This window comes from Phycodurus eques, chromosome 3 (genome assembly GCF_024500275.1).
Source record: "Phycodurus eques isolate BA_2022a chromosome 3, UOR_Pequ_1.1, whole genome shotgun sequence".
Taxonomy (NCBI): Eukaryota; Metazoa; Chordata; class Actinopteri; order Syngnathiformes; family Syngnathidae; genus Phycodurus; species Phycodurus eques.
Window position 1 is genome coordinate 12,417,870 of NC_084527.1, and position 18,853 is coordinate 12,436,722.

The following is an 18,853-nucleotide window of genomic DNA, read 5'->3' on the forward strand; positions in this document are numbered from 1 at the left end:
TATATATATATATATATATATATATATAAAGCGGCTCAGAAAATGTATATATATATATATATATATATCCATTTTCTGAGCCGCTTCTCCTCACTAGGGTCACGGACGTGCTGGAGCCTATCCCAGCTGTATCGGGCAGGAGGCGGGGTACACCCAGAACTGGTTGCCAGCCAATCGCAGGGCACATAGGAACAAACAACCATTCGCACAGGCATGCCTACGGGCAATTTAGAGTCTCCAATTCATGCATGATTTTGGGATGTGGAAGGAAACCGGAGTGCCCGGAGAAAACCCACGCAGGCACGGGGAGAACATGCAAACTCCACACAGGCAGGGCCGGGGATTGAACCCGGGTCCTCAGAACTGTGAGGCTAACGCTCTAACCAGTCGTCCACCGTGCCGCCCTTGCTCTCTCTCTCTCTCTCTCTCTCTCTCTCTCTCTCTCTCTCTCCCTCCCTCTCTCTCTCTCTCTCTCTCTCTCTCTCTGTCTCTCTCCCTCTCTCTCTCTCTCTCTGTCTCTCTCTCTCTCTCTCTCTCTGTCTCTCTCTCTCTCTCTGTCTCTCTCTCTCTCTCTCTCTCTCTCTCTCGAGAGAGAGAGAGAGACCATCCGCACTCACATTCACACCTACGGGCAATTTAGAGTCTCCAATTCATGCATGCGACCATCCGCACTCACATTCACACCTACGGGCAATTTAGAGTCTCCAATTCATGCATGCGAGTCTCCAATTCATGCATGATTTTGGGATGTGGGAGGAAACCGGAGTGCCCAAACTCCACACAGGCGGGGCCGGGGATTGAACCCGGGTCCTCAGAACTGTGAGGCTAACGCTCTAACCAGTCGCCCACCGTGCCGCCGTGACTAGTAATATATATTATAATACATTTTGGAAGTAACTTGCCCAAGACTGTTTTTTCCCATTAAGGGGCTACAGTGCTACATGTGGTTGCTATCCCCTTCTATAGGAACTGTTTTGTTTTGTTTTGAGTCCAAAATGACTTCCACTGGTCGTCACAAACCTATAGTAAACCAACGTGACACCACAACATTGACGTCAAGTTGTGTTTGAATTTCACCTGCTGTCACGCATGTAACTTGAGCCCCGTGTAAACAAATGGACCTTAAACACAACCCGGACGATCTGGCATGTGCTCCACGATTGGACGTTCACTGGCCTTTCGGTTGTTGACTTAGAATAATAGTTACACTCAACTCTGTTTTCTGCTCTTATGTCATCACGGCGTTCCCGTTAGATGTTATAGGTCGAGGTGAGCAAGGACATTACATTTAATATGACGATGAGATGTCAGAAAACATTAAACAGCATGACTGAGAGGTGTATAATTATAATTATACACCTATATATTATAGGTGTATAATTATAATTATTGGGGAATGCTGAAGACGTATAAAGAGTTAAAACACAAAAGTCAATATCCATCCATCCATTTTCTCTACCACTTATCCTCACGAGGGTCGCGGGCTGGTGGAGCCTATCCCAGCTAACTTCGGGCAGGAGGCGGGGTACACCCTGAACCGGTCGCCAGCCAATCGCAGGGCTAAAGTCAATATAAATTAAGCAATTAAGAGGCAAACTTTTATTGAAAAAGTCTTTCAAACAGGTGTCTTTCTTTTTTGGGATTGCCCCCCCCCTCACTCACACACACACACGCGCGCACACACACACACGCACATATATATATATATATAAATGCTGACTGGATGAGGATCAAGCATAAGAAATTGCAGCAGACATGCCAAGTGTTTGAAGCCAGATTTGTCACTCCTCTCTGCAGTGTTTCAAATTTAAAAGGCTCACTCTACAGGCATTTTGTCATATTTTTGGTTTGGATAAAGTAACTGAAAAGTTATGCATAACAAGTGGAATACATTACAGTTCAGAGACAGCGATTATAAAATAATTACATTTTAATGACAGTGACTAGTAATATATAATATGATATATTTTGGAAGTAACTTGCCCAAGACTGTTTTTTCCCATTAAGGGGCTACAGTGCTACATGTGGTTGCTATCCCCTTCTATAGGAACTGTTTTGTTTTGTTTTGAGTCCAATATGACTTCCACTGGTCGTCACAAACCTATAGTAAACCAACGTGACACCACAACATTGACGTCAAGTTGTGTTTGAATTTCACCTGCTGTCACGCATGTAACTTGAGCCCCGTGTAAACAAATGGACTTTAAACACAACCTGGACGACCTGGCATGTGCTCCACGATTGGACGTTCACTGGCCATTCGGTTGTTGACTTATAATAATAGTTACACTCAACTCTGTTTTCTGCTCTCATGTCATCACGGCGTTCCCGTTAGATGTTATAGGTCGAGGTGAGCAAGGACATTACATTTAATATGACGATGAGATGTCAGAAAACACTAAACAGCATGACTGAGAGGTGACTTTAGACATAGATTAAGGTCCAAATTTCCCCTTGTGTATCGTGTTGAAAACAGTACTTGTTATAATTATTGGGGAATGCTGAAGACGTATAAAGAGTTAAAACACAAAAGTCAATATCCATCCATCCATCCATCCTTTTTCTCTACCACTTATCCTCACGAGGGTCGCGGGCTGCTGGAGCCTATCCCAGCTAACTTCGGGCAGGAGGCGGGGTACACCCTGAACCAGTCGCCAGCCAATCGGATGGGCAAAAGTCAATATAAATTAAGCAATTAAGAGGCAAACCTTTATTGAAAAAGTCTTTCAAACAGGTGTCTTTCATTTTTGGGGTTGCCCACCCACACACACACGCACACACACACACATGCACACACACACACACACACACACATATATATATACTGTATGTAAAAAGAAATAGCTGACTGGATGAAAGTCAGAGTACACCTTGGACTGGTCGACAACCAATCTCAGGCACATATTGGCACAATTACACCTATTGACAATTTAGACTCTTCAATGAACCTGACTTGCATGTTCTTATAATGTGGGAGGAAGCCAGGGTACCCAAAGAAAATCCACACATGCAGCAAAGTCCACACAACAAAGCCAAAGCCAAAATTTAAACGCACAGAATTCAGACAGACATGAAATGTTGTTGAGGGCCAAATTGCTTTCAGGCATACAATAATTATTCCTATGAATTGATGGCAGGCTCATTTGGCTGAATAATACTGTCTCTCTATAACTGTAATTGTAAGATTTTTGAAAAACAGATTTTTAATCTTAATTATTTTTTATTTGATAAACATTTCATTTAAATAGGTCATTCAATAATTTTACCAAATCTCCTTGATTCTGTCACATTAACCGATATATTGCAGGATATGCATTATGGACACGTGCGCAGCGGCTATGGCTACGGACAAATGTGCAGTATGATATACAGTGGGTACGGACCCCCTAACATATTTCTCTCTTTGTTATAGCACAGCAAATTGCTAAAAATATTTAAGTTCATTTTTTCCTCATTAATGTACATACAGCACCACATATTGACAGAAAAAAAATTGAATTGTTGAAATTTCTGCCGATTTATTAAAAAAGAAAAACTGAAATATCACACAGCCATAAGTATTCCGACCCTTTGCTGTGACACTCATCTATTTAACTCAGGTGCTGTCCATTTCTTCTGATCATCCTTGAGATGGTTCTACACCTTCATTGGAGTCCAGCTGTGTTTGATTATACTGATTGGACTTGATTAGGAAAGCCACACACCTGTCTGTATAAGACCTTACAGCTCACAGTGCATGTCAGAGCAAATGAGAATCATGAGGTCAAAGGAACTGCCTGAAGAGCTCAGAGACAGAATTGTGGCAAGGCACAGATCTGGGGGAAGACCCTTGGTGAGAGAGGTAAACAAGAACCCAAAGATCACTGCGGCTGAGCTCCAGAGATGCAGTCTCGAGATGCAAGAAAGTTCTAGAAAGTCAACCATCATTGCAGCCCTCCACCAGTCGGGGGGTTATGGCAGAGTGGCCCGACGGAAGCCTCTCCTCAGTGCAAGATACACGAAAGCCCGCATGGAGTTTGCTAAAAAACACCTGAAGGACTCCAAGATGGTGAGAAATAAGAATCTCTGGTCTGATGAGCGCAAGATAGAAGTTTTTGGCCTTAATTCTAAGCGGTATGTTTGGAGAAAAGCAGGCACTGGTCATCACCTGTCCAATACAGTCCCAACAGTGAAGCATGGTGGTGGCAGCATCATGCTGTGGCGTTATTTTTGCGCAGCAGGGACCGGACGACTGGTTGCAATCGAAGGAAAGATGAATCCGGCCAAGCACAGGGATATCCTGGACCAAAACCTTCTCCATAGTGCTCAGGACCTCAGACTGGGCCTAAGGTTCACATTCCAACAAGACAATGACCCGAAGCGCACCGCTAAAATAACGAAGGAGTGGCTTCTGAACAACTCCGTGATTGTTCTTGAATGGCCCAGTCAGAGCCCTGACTTCAACTGAATTGAAACAACATTTCTGGAGAGACCTGAAAATGGCTGTCCACCAATATTCACCATCCAACCTGACAGAACTGGAGAGGATCTGCAAGAAGGAATGGCAGAGGATCCCCAAATCCAGGTGTGAAAAACTTGTTGCATCATTCCCAAAGAGACTCATGGCTGTATTGGCTCAAAAGGGTGCTTCTACTAAATACTCAGCAAAGGGTCTGAATACTTATGGCTGTGTGATATTTCAGTTTTTCTTTTTTAATAAATCTGCAAAAATTTCAACAATTCCATTTTTTTCTGTCAATATGGGGTGCTGTGTGTACATTATTGAGGGAAAAAATGAACTTAAATTGTTTTAGCAAATGGCTGCAATATAACAAAGAATGAAAAATTTAAGGACGTCTGAATAATTTACGTACCCTCTGAAGACAATGATCAATAATGTGAAGAATTAACAATGCTTCATCAACTTCATGACCAAAAAGTGTTTTTCATATGAATATCAACTGTAATCATCACTTTACTACTGCGTGTTCCGACTTGCATACAAATTCGGTTAACAGTATGTCGCCGTCGGAACGTACCTTCGTTGTAAATGACTGACATGAATTTTGTAATGTCAGACTGACGTTTTAGGATTGTTTCGACTTTAAGGAGGCCTGCACACAACTTAGTAAATATTACACTGTAAAAAAAGAACCTATAGAATCAACTGGGATTTGTGATACTGGGTCCAAAATCCCTTCAGATCATGTGCTTTTTCACTTGAGAGGATTTGTCGTAACAGTATGGATCGACCATCTCTTCCCAGTTGTGTCGGAAAATTATCAAGAGAAATGCAACACCATATTGTGAATATTTTGTTCCTTGGTGTCAGGGTGTGTGTTGACAAAAAGAGAAAACTGGGGCATTCACACTGTAACATTATTAGTTGGAGGATGGTTTTGGAGCTGAGGATGGGTCTTCATGTTCCCTCCCTGAGGTGACTAAACCTAGTCAGTGTCTTTACACTTTGGCCCACATCAAGCCCTACATTCACATGCGGGTGTTTGCCAGCGTCCCAATTCTAGTTGGCGAGTACTAAAAGTCAAACCAAATTGGTTATATTTGTGTTTCACAGGAATTGGACTTTTGGAACAGACTAGTGCATGTAGAAAATCCCAAAAGCCTACACCACGTTTTAATGGACTTATGTCCAAGTGGGTAAAGCCAGTGCTAGTGTATATGTAGGAATTGTTGAAGTTTTTGCAGATTTATTAAAAAAGAAAAACTGAAATATCATAAGTATTCAGACCCTTTGCTGAGTATTTAATAGAAGCAACCTTTTGAGCCAATACAGCCATGAGTCTCTTTGGGAATGATGCAACAAGTTTTTCACACCTGGATTTGGGGATCCTCTGCCATTCCTCCTTGCAGATCCTCTCCAGTTCTGTCAGGTTGGATGATGAATGTTGGCGGGTAGCCATTTTCAGGTCATTCCAGAGATGTTCAATTGGGTTTAAGTCAGGGCTCTGGCTGGTCCATTCAAAAACAGTCATGGAGTTGTTCTAAAGCCACTCCTTTTGTATTTTAGCTGTGTGCTTAGGGTAATTGTCTTTTTTAAAGGTGAAGGTTCTGAGGTTCCGAGCACTCTGGAGAAGGTTTTCGTCCAGGATATCGCTGTACTTGGCCGCATTCATCTTTCCTTCGATTGCAACCAGTCGTCCTGTCCCTGCAGCTGAAAAACACCTCCACAACATGATGCTGCCCCCACCATGCTTCACTGTTGGGACTGTATTGGACAGGTGATGAGCAGTGCCTGGTTTTCTCCACACATACCGCTTAGAATTAAGGCCAACGATTTATACCTTGGTCTCGTCAGACCAGAGAATCTTATTTCTCACCATCTAGGAGTCCTTCAGGTGTATTTTTTTTTTTTTTTTTTTTTGCAAACTCCATGCGGGCTTTCATGTGTCTTGCACTGAGGAGCAGCTTCCGTCTGGCATTTTGCCATAAAGCCCTGACTGGTGGAGGGCTGCAGTGATGGTTGACTTTCTAGAACTTTCTCCCATCTCCCGACTGCATTTCTGGAGCTCAGCCACAGTGATCTTTGGGTTCTTCTCCCCCAATTGCTCAGTTTGGCCAGACGGCCAGCTCTCACAAGGGTTCTGATGGTCCCAAAGGTCTTCCTTTTAAGGATTATGGAGGCCACTGTGCTCTTAGGAACCTTAAGTGCAGCATAATTCTTTTTGTAACCTAGGCCAGATCTGTGCCTTGCCAGAATTCTGTCTCTGAGCCCTTCAGGCAGTTCCTTTGACCTCATGATTCTCATTTGCTCTGACATGCAGTGTGAGCTGTAAGGTCTTATATAGATAGACAGGGGTGTGGCTTTCCTAATCAAGTCCAAGCAGTGTAATCAAACACAGCTGGACTCCAGTGAAGGTGTAGAAACATTTTAAAGGTCATAGGACAAAGATTTGTATTTTTTTCTTAATAATTCTAGAACCCCTTTAGAAACCACATCTGCCATTTCAAAGTGATTATATGGCAGATATACAGCAGTTAAATCGATATGATTCAGAATGCGCCTTCTGCTTTTTGCATCTCACGCCTTCCGGTCTTCAACTCTTTCCGGCGCTGTGACGTCACACAAGCCAAACATCCTGTTCATTCGGCGTTGTGTGCTGTCGTTCCATGCTGGTATTCCCGTCCTTGTGTATTTGTTGTATGATTTAACGATGTCACGATGGTTTATTGTATGGCATTTGGCTGTACAAATGGTTCAGGCAGTGGCAAGAGTTTTTTTGGTGAAGAAGGAATGAAGTGAAGAAGGAATACGTGACCAGTGGATAGTGAAAGTCACTCCACAGGGCAAGAAACGTGCTCAGCTATGGGTGCCTAGCAAGCATTCCAAACTCTGTGCCGATCACTTCGAACCGGCGTGTTTTGAGAACGCTTTGGATACACAGATGTAGTTAGGCTTAGGCTGAACCCAGCTGTGGTGCCAACTATTTTTCCTACGGCTATCCGAACCTCCACTGCCAGCAAGAGAACTAAATCTCGCAGCAGCGAAGCGGCGTAGACAAGTCGTGAGCATTTCCCTGTATATACCTACGACTCTATTATGGTTACTATGAACTGGACAGTATGAAAAAAAGACCCATGCAGTACTTTTCAGTACTGTGGTCTGTACTTTTGCCTATATGACAAGCCAACAGACTTTCTGTGCGGCGTGTTATTATGCAACTCGAGCGAGGGGCACACATGTAAAAGCTTGTGCTGTGTCACTGAAACATATCCATCCATCCATTTTCTGAGCCGCTTCTCCTCACTAGGGTCGCGGGCGTGCTGGAGCCCATCCCAGCTGTCATCGGGCAGGAGGCGGGGTACACCCTGAACTGGTTGCCAGCCAATCGCAGGGCACATACAAACAAACAGCCACTCGCACTCACAGTCACACCTACGGACAATTTTAGAGTCTCCAATTAATGCATGTTTTTGGGATGTGGGAGGAAACCGGAGTGCCCGGAGAAAACCCACGCAGGCACGGGGAGAACATGCAAACTCCACACAGGCGGGGCCGGGGATTGAACCCGAGTTCTCAGAACTGTGAGGCTGACGCTCTAACCAGTCGGCCACCGTGCCGCCACTGAAACATATATGAATATATAATACGTATAGTCGTGCTAGAAAACGTCACTGCTGGTAGCCCTTGCAGTGGATAGAGTAGCCACAACCCGGTGTTTTGAGCTTCGGGTATGTTTGGGGAGGACTCAATATGCGGCATAAAACCTAATTTTTAGCTAAACTATGGTTGAAAACTTGCTGGAAGTTACGTGCATGTATTACATAACATATAAACAATGCAAATATGAATTTTAACTGACCCCATATCATCTTTGTCATCTGACCTTTAAGGATGATCAGAAGAAATGGACCGCATCTGAGTTAAATATATGAGTGTCACAGCAAAGGGTCTGAATACTTAAGTCTGTGTGATATTTCAGTTTTTCTTTTTTAATAAATCAGCAGAAATTGCAACAATTAAGTTTTTTTTTCTGTCAATATGGGGTGCTGTGTGTACATTAATGAGGAAAACAATGAACTGAAATTATTTTAGCAAATGGCTGCAATATAACAAAGAGTGAAAAATGTAAGGGGGTCTGAAAACTTTCCGTACCCGCTGTATATCCAAAAAAGCCTGATGCATATGAAAGTTCCATTTTGGTGTGGTGGGGTAGTGCCCCACCAGATGAAGCTGCAGTGTTTTGCTCACTTTGTAATGCACATTACCACCATGTACAGCTCTGTAGGGGAAAGGTATTCCCCCACATGCCATTACAGGTGGTCCTCGGTTTATAAGGGTCCTAACATACGACGTTTCAAGGTTACAAATGGCATGCAAGAAACTAATTACCGCAGTTGTGTAAAAATATGTTGTGATGCTGCACAAAAAGGCATGATCAAATAGCGCAATACTTACTGTTTTTCCATTTAATTGTTTTATGTATCATGGCCAAAAATGTATACATATGAATATCTACTGTAATTATCACTTTACTACTGCGTGTTCCGACTTGCATACAAATTTGGTTGACAGTATGTCGCCGTAGGAACGGAACTGTTGTAAATCATTGACTTGAATTTTTTTATGTCAGACTGACACTTTAGGATTGTTTTGCCTTGAAGGAGGCCTGCACACAACTGAGTAGATATTACTTTTAATATGTTGTTAACTGCCAAACTCCTTCAAGACATCATTAACTTATCAGCATAAAGGACAGACTGGTATGTCAAGTGTATTGTCAAACCAATCAAACCTACGTTAAAAAATATATATTTTTTTTAAATGCAATTGCTTGCAAAAACTTGACGGGTGCAAAACTTGACTTCTTACAAAATCACACCGCTCAGGTGGACTGTATACTGTTAACCATGTATTTGTTCAACAAAAAGCTCCCCAGTGGCTCACTTTAAGTTTCCTAGTAAATCTGCAGGACCTCTTACTTGGAAAACCAGACAATCCATGTGACCTGAATGCTTTCAACTCTGGCCAAGATCGGACTGGCATACCAGAACCGCTCAGGTGGGTGCTCTGAGTACATTGCAATGGCCCAGAGTTTCCACTGCAACTGCAGTCACGTCATTAACTATTTGGGGAAGTTGATCCAAGTGGCTCCTCGCCGACATGGAGAACATCAGTGTGTGCATCACTTTTGGTGTCATGCGACCCAGGCGGCACCAGCTGGTGTGATGCTCGGGAGCAATATTTGCTTAGCACGTGCGGCTACTAGGCAACAGCTGATGCAGGAAGACTTTAAAAGAAAGAACATTTAACATACTGTACCTGCATGTTTTTGCGATGTGGGAGGAAACCGGAGTGCCCGGAGAAAACCCACGCAGGCACGGGGAGAACATGCAAACTCCACACAGGCGGGGCCGGGGATTGAACCGCGGTCCTCAGAACTGCGAGGCAGATGCTCTAACCAGTCGTCCACCGTGCCGCCACATCTGGCCATACAATCCAATTTATATTCTTAATATGTGGCCACGAAAACCAGGGGCCAGCCATCTTCAAACCATTTTTTCCCTCGCGGGGTGAAAATGATCAAACCTTTTAGATATTTGCCTCATGGCCACGAGAGACAGAAAACGTTACAGAAAATTCCGCCTCTCATTTTGCTCGTCATGTTTATGCACAGAAGTGCCGTTTGCATCTGCCTTTCAGACACGTTTTTTTTTCAAAGACGCAAAATCAGCTATCACAATTTGTCATACATTTGATAAATCACATTGTGTGTGCTATATTCACCTATTTCCACATACTCCTCCCAGAACGGCCAAAATGATCTGCGTGACAATTTTGCACGTTTAGCAAATGCAATCCTAGGTGGGGCCGGTAAATAGATTAGCTTCCACATCTGTTTATGTGACTAGTCCCGTTTTTGCCCATTTTTGCACACACAAACCTTTAGTAAATCAGGCCCTATGTAAATTTGTGAGTAAATTAGAAAGAAATCATCATTATTTCAGTATACAGTGAACCCTCGCTACTTCGAGGTTCGACTATCGCGGATTCACGACTTTAATTAATTTAATTAAATTTTAATAGTTACTGCTAAGTAGTGTGCAGTAATGTGATATTCTATGATATGATTATCCTACGAATAATATGATCGAGAGGGTTTTAAAAGGTCAAAATACACGTTAAATAATTAAATATGGTATCTCTACTTTGTGGAAATCCACTTATCGCGCCAAGTCCTGGAACCTAACTCCCGCGATAAACGAGGGTTCACTGTATATACTTTTTGAAAAAATGTTGTATGGTGGTGCGCCGTGAGATTTTTTGTAAAATATATGTTTTGGCTCAGTACTGTTTGAGATACACTGGTTTAGCTGAGCTAGTGAGACTAGTTAGGCCACATCTCATCCACTGGATCTCATGAGACTATGCAGGTGTACCTTCCATTATGTCCAGAGTGTTTTTCTGAAACCTGCAGTATCTTACTTCAAGCACGAAAATCAACTGTGGGATTTGTGATACTGGGTCCAAAATCCCTTCAGATCATGTGCTTTTTCACTTGAGAGGATTTCTGGTAGCAGTATGGATTTACTGTCTCTTAACTGTAACACCATATTGTGAATATTTTGTTCCTTGGTGTCAGGGTGTGTGTTGACAAAAAGACAAAATTGGGACATTCACAGTGTAACATTATTAGCTGGTGGGTGGTTTTGGAGCTGAGGATGAGCCTATGTGTTCCCTGCCTGAAGTGACTAAACCTTGTCCAAGTGTCTACACTTTGGCCCACATCATGCCCTACATTCACATGCGCATGTTTGCCAACGTCCCAAGTCTACTAACAGTCAAACCAAATTGATTATATTTGTTGTACACGGGAATTGGACTTTTGGAACAGACTAGTGCATGGAGAAAATCAGAAAATCAAAAAAATCTACACTGCGTCCAAGTGGGTCAAGCCAGTGCTGGTGTATATGTCTATCCAAAAAAAAGTGTGACGCATATGAAAGTTCCATTTTAAATGCAGTCAGTGACTAAAGAGTCTGTGTGGTGTGGCACATGCGAGAGGCAGATGGATTATGAAGTCACCAAAGCAACGAGGCACAACATCAAACTCCCGTGTCCTCGTTACATGGTTTGAGGTTGCTCCAGCTTGTCCCGCTTAGTGAAAATGGGTCACATGCTGCAGTGAGTGGTGAAGTTAAGAGCAGCCTTAATAATAGAAATTGTATTGTATATACAGGGTGTCTCTAAACTCTGGAAACATAGGACATCAAGTTCATGTGAGTCTTGCAAAGTGCATCAACCTTTGCATCACAGAGGTTGGAAATCAAGTTCTCAAGTCATGTTATCTATTAATATTACATTTGAGCAAAATGTTTTAAATTTCATTTGCCTTTAAGGGGCATGCCCTAGTAAGTGACATCAGGAAGATGGCCGATCTGGATGTGAGTTTTGATCTACTATCCAACATTTTTGTTCACAATTAGAATTTTGTAGAATTTATACAAAATGATTGTGATAAATATGCTACTTAAGTCATACAAAATCCAGACGAGTGCATACTTTGCCAGATCTTATGAGACTTTACCTCTGTGCTGCTCACAGCTCACTGGATGATTCATTCCACAAATGAGTTTCGATTTTTCTTTGTTTTTTCCTCTTGTCTCTTTTGCTTTTTTTTTCTTTCGCAGTGCTCCCAGAAGGGTACCAGTGATTTAAAAAAATAAATTGAGCTTTTTATGTACAACTCTGTTCTGGCTTCTGGCTGACTAACTTCTTTAAAAAGCTGTTTTTGGTGACACTGTATCTACAGTACTTGCACAAGGCAAAAACTAAAAAAAGTAGGAGGGACACCTGTTGACACACACCAAGTGTTGTATAATGTAATGTCATCTTCCAGCTACGTTATGTTAATATTATTTGACAGGTCAAAGGATAGGAAGGAAAAATAATTTTCATGATGCAGTTTGGCTACACTGGAAAATGTGTTACAAGCATACAGGAATGTTGTTAATTACCATGCAAAGTCTGACAAGTCCATCACACCACTCTGTGTGTAAGTGCAGTATGTATGTACACGGTGTGTGTGTGTGTGTCTGTGTGTGTGTGTACACACAATGTAGTACGAGAGCAAACTTGCAAGGCAACAAAAATTAGTTCAAAGACGAGGATGGGAGTGGGTTTGTATGTGCAAACTTAGTTCCAAGTAAAGTTGGGACTTTGTGTTAAACATAAATAAAAACAGAATACAATGATTTGCAAGTCATGTTCGACCTATATTTAATTGAAAACACCACAAAGACAAGATATTTAATGTTCAAACACATAAATGTTATTGTTTTTAGCAAATAATCATTAACTTAGAATTTTATGGCTGCAACACGCTCCAAAAAAGCTGGGACAGGGTCATGTTTACCACGGTGTTACATCACCTTTTCTTTTAACAACATTCAATAAACATTTGGAAACTGAGGACACTAATTGTTGAAGCTTTGTAGGTGGAATTCTTTCCCATTCTTGCTTGATGTACAGCTTCAGCTGTTCAACAGTCCGAGGTCTCCGTTGTCGTATTTTATGCTTCATGATGCGTCACACATTTTCATTGGGAGACATGTCGGGACTGCAGGCAGGCCAGTCCAGTACCCGCACTCTTTTACTACGAAGCCACGCTGTTGTAACACGTGCAGAATGTGTTTTGGCATAGTCTTGCTGAAATAAGCAGGGGCGTCCGTGAAAAAGACGTTGCTTGGATGGCAGCATATGTTTCTCCAACACCTGTATGTACCTTTCAGCATTAATGGTGCCTTCACAGATGTGTAAGTTATCCATGCCATTGGCATAACATAGCCCATACCATCACAGATGCTGGCTTATGAAATTTGCGTCCATAACAGTCTAAATGGTTCTTTTCCTCTTTGGCCTGGAGGAAACGACGTCCACAATTTCCAAAAACTATTTGAAATGTGGACTCGTCGGACCACAGAACACTTTTCCACTTTGTATCAGTCCATCTTAGATGAGCTCAGGCCAGCGGCGTTTCTTGGTGTTGTTGATAAATGGCTTTTACTTTGCATAGTAGAGTTTCAAGTTGCACTTACGGATGTAGCGCCGAACTGCATTTACTGAAGTGTTCCTGAGCCCATGTGGTGATATCCTTTACACATTGATGTCGGTTTTTGATGCAGTGCCACCTGAAGGATCGAAGGTCACGGGCATTCAATGTTGGTTTTCGGCCTTGCCCTTTACATGCAGTGATTTCTCCAGATTCTCTGACACTTTTGATGATATTATGGACCCTAGATGATGAAATCCCCAAAATTCCTTGCAATTGTACATTGAGGAACATTGTCCTTAAACTGTTCGACTATTTTCTCACACACGTGTTCACAAAGAGGTGAACCTCGCCCCACCTTTGCTTGTGAATGACTGAGCAATTCAGGGAAGCTCCTTTTATACCCAATCATGGCACCCACCTATTCCCAATTAGCCTGTTCACCTGTGGGATGTTCCAAACAAATGTTTGATGAGCATTCCTCAACTTTCTCAGTCTTTTTTGCCACCTGTCCCAGTTTTTTTGGAACGTGTTGGAGCCATAAAATTCTAAGTTAATGAGTATTTGCGAAAAACAATAAAGTTGATCAGTTTGAACATTAAATATCTTGTCTTTGTATTCAATTAAATATAGGTTGAACATGATTTGGAAATCATTGTATTCTGTTTTTAATTATGTTTAACACAATGTCCCAACTTCATTGGAATTGGGGTTGTACAATCAGCAAGGTTGTGCTTTAATTCTTATTCTTTCCTGTTAAAACGTAGCATTGTGTAAGTTTCAAGTTCCGTCTGAACTTAGTTAAGGTGGAGTGTTTTACTGTTTTTATGCTTTATCGTGCTTCAATTAGGAACTCTTTTTCCAATAGAAAATTTGTCTTCATTTGGTCTGTCGGCTGGACTAATTCAACAAATTTGGTCGAGGAGCAGGAAGCCCGTTGATCTCGTGGTTAACACATCTGCGTTGCAGTTCTGCAGTTGGAGGTTTGAATCTGGGCTCTTGTCTTCCTCTGTTGAGTTTTACATGTTCCCCTGTGCTCGCTCCAGTCTTCACTCAGATCTTTAACAGATCTTTGGAAATGTGCGAAGTTCCATCCTGCTTCAAACGCTCCACCATCATTCCAGTCCCCAAGAAACCTGCAATCTCTAGTCTGAATGACTACAGGCCTGTCGCTTTGACATCTGTGGTCATGAAGTCCTTTGAACGTCTCGTGCTGGACCACCTCAAGAGTGTCACAGGTCCCCTGCTGGACCCCCTGCAGTTTGCCTACCAAGCGAACAGGTCTGCGGATGATGCAGTCAACATGGGACTGCACTTCATCCTAGAACACCTCGACAGTGCAGGGACCTACGCGAGGATCCTGTTCGTGGACTTCAGCTCAGCGTTCAACACCATCATCCCTGAACTCCTTTCAACCAAGCTTCTCCAGCTCAGCGTCTCACGGGCCATCTGCCAGTGGATTTACAGCTTTCTGACGGGCAGGACACAGCAGGTCAGGCTGGGGGAGGCCACCTCATCCACACGCAGCATCAGCACTGGGGCGCCCCAAGGTTGTGTCCTCTCTCCGCTGCTCTTCTCTCTCTACACGAACGACTGCACCTCAGCGAACCCGACTGTCAAGCTCCTGAAGTTTGCAGATGACACCACTGTCATCGGCCTCATCAAGGACGGTGACGAGTCTGCATATCGACAGGAAGCGGAGCGGCTGGAGCTGTGGTGCGGGCGACACAACCTGGAGCTGAACACGCTCAAGACGGTAGAGATGATCGTGGACTTCAGGAGGCATCCTTCGCCACAGCTGCCCCTCACGTTGTCCAGCTGCCTTGTGTCAACCGTCGAGACCTTCAAGTTCCTGGGAATTACAATCTCTCAGGACCTGAAGTGGGCGAACAACATCAACTCCGTCCTCAAAAAGGCCCAGCAGAGGATGTACTTCCTGCGGCTTCTGAGAAAGCACGGCATGCCACCGGAGCTGCTGAGACAGTTCTACACAGCGGTCATCGAATCGGTCCTGTGTTCTTCCATCACAGTCTGGTTTGGTGCTGCTACAAAAAAGGACAAACTCCGACTGCAACGGACAATCAAAACTGCTGAAAGGATTGTCGGTACCCCCCTACCCTCCATTGAGGACTTGCACGCTGCCAGAACTAAGACAAGGGCGTGCAAAATCCTCTCGGACCGTCTGCACCCCGGTCACCAGCTCTTCCAGCTCCTTCCCTCAGGTAGGCGCTACCGATCAACGCAAACTAGAACTAGTAGACATTCCAACAGCTTCTTCCCTCTTGCGATCAACTTCTTAAACACCTAACCTATAATTCCATTACAACAAGCTGGCAATTTTTTGACTTGAGTTCGTTGTCACATTTCTGTGGGGCCAATTATGTATTATGTATTACTTGTGCACTCACTGTAGTTGTCTCGCCATGCTGCACTATTTGCATATACTGGCCACTCATGCCAGAGTAGCATCTGCTCCATTTGCACACTGATTGAGGAGTATCTGTAACATTTGCACAACCGACATTGTCCCAGATGATCGCACTACTCGTCACTTTAAACCGCATACACTCCTTGAAGTCTCAGCGCCCTTTGCACAATGGTCATTGCACCGGACTATTGCAATATTAGTCGTTTGAACTGCTCTAAGTGCTAGAGGACTCTGCATCTTTTTGCACAATTGTTTTTTGTCAATGTCTTTATGTCCCCAAAGTGTTCTGTAAATTGACTGTTTGTTGTACTAGAGCGGCTCCAACTACCGGAGACAAATTCCTTGTGTGTTTTGGACATACTTGGCAAATAAAGATGATTCTGATTCTGATTCTGATTGGTTTTCTCCAGGTACTCCAGTTTCTTTCTACATTCTAAAAACAAGCATGTTGGGTTCAGTGAAGACTTGAAATTGTCCATCGGGGTTAATGTGAGTTAATGGTTGTTTGTATGTGTTGTGCAATTGACTGGTGACAAATCCAGTGCGTACCATGGCCTCTCCAAGTCAGCTGAGATAGCATCCAGCTAATTCACAACAATGTCAGCGCTATTTCTCAAAAACTGCAACTGGCTAAATAATTCTACACCTTGCTTTGCCAATATTGGCTAAATGATTTCAATACAAAATATGCAGGGGGGGGGGGGGAGTTTATCGCAGAAAAAGTTGTAAAGGGGTGGAAGATTCCCAGCAAATTTCTGATTAGTTTCCATGGGAATTTTGGAAATATTCCAAATTGGAAACATCCATCCATTTTCTGTACCGCTTATCCACACTAGGGCCACAGGCATGCTGGAGCCTATCCCAGCTGTCTATTCCATGGGAATTATAGCAATTTATGGGTATTAACTGGAAATTGTGGGTAATTTAATTCAAAAGTATAATATTCAAGCATGAAATTTAGTTTTATCCCAGGCAGAGAGACATGCAAAATAGACCAAAATCCTTTCCCACGCAAATAAATTTCAATGCTTCATCAGAATCAGAATCATCTTTATTTGCCAAGTATGGTATAAAACACACAAGGAATTTGTCTCCGGTAGTTGGAGCCGCTCTAGTAAAACAGACAGTCAATTTACAGAACACTTTGGAGACATAAAGACATTGACAAAAAACAATTGTTCAAAAAGATGCAGAGTCCTCTAGCACTTAGAGCAGTTCGAATGACTAATCTCGCAATAGTCCGGTGCAATGACCATTGTGCAAAGGGCGCTGAGACTTCAAGGAGTGAATGCGGTTTAAAGTGACGAGTAGTGCGATCATCTGGGACAATGTTGGTTCTGCAAATGTTACAGATACTCCTCAATCAGTGTGCAAATGGAGCAGATGCTACTCTGGCATGAGTGGCCAGTATATGCAAATAGTGCAGCATGGCGAGACAACTACAGTGAGTGCACGAGTAATACATAATTGGCCCCACAGAAATGTGACAACGAACTCAAGTAAAAAAAATTCCAGCTTGTTGTAATGGAATTATAGGTTAGGTGTTTAAGAAGTTGATCGCAAGAGGGAAGAAGCTGTTGGAATGTCTACTAGTTCTAGTTTGCGTTGATCGGTAGCGCCTACCTGAGGGAAGGAGCTGGAAGAGCTGGTGACCGGGGTGCAGACGGTCCGAGAGGATTTTGCATGCCCTTGTCTTAGTTCTGGCAGCGTGCAAGTCCTCAATGGTGGGTAGGGGTGTACCGACAATTCTTTCAGCAGTTTTGATTGTCCGTTGCAGTCGAAGTTTGTCCTTTTTTGTAGCAGCACCAAACCAGACTGTGATGGAAGAACACAGGACCGATTCGATGACCGCTGTGTAGAACTGTCTCAGCAGCTCCGGTGGCAGGCCGTGCTTTCTCAGAAGCCGCAGGAAGTACATCCTCTGCTGGGCCTTTTTGAGGACGGAGTTGATGTTGGTCGCCCGCTTCAGGTCCTGAGAGATTGTAATTCCCAGGAACTTGAAGGTCTCCACGCTTGACACAAGGCAGCTGGACAACGTGAGGGGCAGCTGTGGTGAAGGATGCTTCCTGAAGTCCACGATCGTCTCTACAGTCTTGAGCGTGTTCAGCTCCAGGTTGTGTCGGCCGCACCACAGCTCCAGCCGCTCCGCTTCCTGTCGATATGCAGACTCGTCACCGTCCTTGATGAGGCCGATGACAGTGGTGTCATCTGCAAACTTCAGGAGTTTGACAGTCGGGTGCGCTGAGGTGCAGTCGTTCGTGTAGAGAGAGAAGAGCAGCGGAGAGAGGACACAACCTTGGGGCGCCCCAGTGCTGATGCTGCGTGTGGATGAGGTGGCCTCCCCCAGCCTGACCTGCTGTGTCCTGCCCGTCAGAAAGCTGTAAATCCACTGGCAGATGGCAGGTGAGACGCTGAGCTGGAGAAGCTTGGTTGAAAGGAGTTCAGGGATGATGGTGTTGAACGCTGAGCTGAAGTCCACGAACAGGATCCTCGCGTAGGTCCCTGCACTGTCGAGGTGTTCTAGGATGAAGTGCAGTCCCATGTTGACTGCATCATCCGCAGACCTGTTCGCTTGGTAGGCAGGGGGTCCAGCAGGGGACCTGTGACACTCTTGAGGTGGTCCAGCACGAGACGTTCAAAGGACTTCATGACCACAGATGTCAAAGCGACAGGCCTGTAGTCATTCAGACCAGAGATTGCAGGTTTCTTGGGGACTGGAATGATGGTGGAGCGTTTGAAACAGGATGGAACTTCGCACATTTCCAAAGATCTGTTGAAGATCTGAGTGAAGACTGGAGCGAGCTGGTCCGCGCAGACTTTGAGGCAGGATGGGGACACATGGTCTGGGCCTGCCACTTTGTTAATCTTTTGTTGTTTGAAGATGCGTCTCACATCCTGTTCATGGATGGTTAACGCAGAAGTCAGAGGTGTGGTT